This window comes from Vollenhovia emeryi, unplaced genomic scaffold, assembly GCF_000949405.1.
Source record: "Vollenhovia emeryi isolate VEMERY1.0 unplaced genomic scaffold, V.emery_V1.0 DF939179.1, whole genome shotgun sequence".
In the NCBI taxonomy this organism is placed as follows: Eukaryota; Metazoa; Arthropoda; class Insecta; order Hymenoptera; family Formicidae; genus Vollenhovia; species Vollenhovia emeryi.
Window position 1 is genome coordinate 1333440 of NW_011967187.1, and position 2590 is coordinate 1336029.

Below are 2590 nucleotides of genomic sequence, written 5' to 3' on the forward strand. Positions count from 1 at the left end.
TATTGATTTCTTCTTATGTGCAAAAATTCGGGTGGGTTATATTCTTTCCTTCTTTACATATTCTTGCATATGTGCGAGAATAAAAACCACTATCAAATCCCAATCGCGCACGGATTAAAAGCCTAAACCGAGTCGTTTATAAATCGCGTCGCGGTATTAACGATAACAGATTTATTAAGTTGAAACGCGAGTAGACAGGAAAATGGATAAATAAGACTATACAGCGGAATACGGGCAGGTAGGGATGCGGATAGTCAAGAAAACGGTCAGGTAGAACCATATATTGAAATATGAGTAAATAAGTACTCGGGCAGGCAGACGCAGGGGGACATAACTCGATAATTAAAAGAGATAGATAAAAGAATAACTATAATATAATTAACACGATGTATTTATTATCTTTATGAAATATTATACATATACACATATAATACTTACAAATATAATTATATTCATCATTACTAGATTTTTAATAAAAACTCTAAAAGTACCTATACTGAATTATACTAAAATAATTATTAATGTTAATATAAATATATATATCTTTGATAGCAATCATATCTGATAAAAACGGAACAGCCTGCGCGCGCAGTATCTGTTTCATTTTATATAAACCTCAAATAGTTTTATATAAATTCAGGTAAATTATCATGAGACGATAGTTAATCACATTGTAGTTTTTATATTTTATAAAATTTGTATGCACATAAAATAATATCTATAAAAAATTATAAATAATAATGGAGCAAAAAATAGCACTCAAGAACATTTTCAAAGAGAAGAAAAAGAGGACCGTCAATTGAAAACGGCGGGGGTGGTGAAAAGCCTCTATAGGTTGGTCCATTTTTGCCAGACAGAATGTTCTCTAAAATTGAAAATAAAATTATGATTGTAATTAAATGGAAACTACAGTGTTAGGTACTAATACCAGGTATATTACAGGAATCGACAGAAGACGTAAGACGTTGATGAGAAAAATAAAAAATACAAAAGCATATAAAGAGGACCACCGACTAAAGTGGGCGGGAGTGGTGGAGTCTCCTCTTATTTTTCTATCCTCTTATTCTGCTGTTATTTTATTACTCTATCTTATTCTATTATTATCTTATTATTCTATTATTCTCTCTTCTTCATCTATTGACTTTTATGTTCTTCTCTATTACCTTCAGAAAACTCGGAAATAAAAATATAAATTGTATATATTGTATCTAATTAGAGTATTACATTCTGTTGATTAATTTTATTAGACGAGAAGTGTTACGGGTGATAATCGTAGAAAGGGAAAACAATTTCACAGCAACACATTTTATTAGATCGCAAAACATATACGCTTATTTATAAACAAATCTGTAAAATAAATCACGATATTAATACCGCGTAATAAATTAATTGTTAAGATACTGATAGCAGACATTTTTAATTAAGAACGCTTTTCATTGGTGATAAAAACTAAAGAAACTATAAGACTAAATCGTTTGTGTGTAATTGAATAAAAATTTTATAACTTGAAGATATTCAACAACACGTTTTAAGTTTATTAATAATATAAACGTATATTATCAAAGCGTATTTGACAATGTCAATATAATCTGTAGCTCCAACTCGTATTTCTCTCGCATTAACTGTATTTTTATTACAGATATACTTCAGAAAAATACAATTTCACATATGTCTTATTTTTATAGGAGTAGTATGAGTAATAAAAGTATCGTTTCACAAATATTCGATTCCATATGTTCGTTAGTATAACATGATTAATTCTTTTATTAAGTAACTTTTTGTCATCACAGTTTTCATTTTTTCTAATGCGGTACACAATGCTTGAAACAAAATAATCTTCACAGTTAATTGGAGAAAATGTCGCGCTTACTTATCTACAAATATACATATATATAAGTATATTAAAATAATATAATATGTGTGTAATAAACGCGTATTAGGTACATTTTTAATAAATCGTTCTTATATGTATAGAAACAATTTAACAGTGCGTAAACTTTGAGGTAACTTTTGCTATTTATATATTTCTCTTTGCGTTTTGGCGTAAAAGTTAATTTATATATTCATACATTTATAATATATAAAAATAAATAATGATATTTAAGCAGTTTAAAAACAAAATTGTACCTATTTTGATCTTTCTATCATTCCAATGCGATCTTCAAATTAACTTGTTTTACTTCGTACTACCGAGCCTCTCTTCATGTAGCTCCTAACTGTATATTTAAATATTTATATCAATATGCCTCTTTAAAATGTCCATTTCTCTTATACGTTTTTTTTAAGTAGTGAATACGTTTACTTTGCTTATAAATAGACCGTAATTAAGGAACTAGAAAGCGGAGTTCTGGCTTTATACAAATAGTTCTCGCATAGTTCCAAACATATTTAAGAGTTTTCTACAGAGTTCTATGCAGTAGAACCGATAAATAATGTTTAAAAAATTAATATTGCCCGAGAATTGTCTTTAAGGCAGATAAGGATGATTTGCTGTCCGAAATGACGGAGTTCTGGCTTTATACAAATAGTTCTCGCGTAGTTCCGAACATATTTCAGTATTTTTTACACAGTTCTATGCAGTGGAATCGAT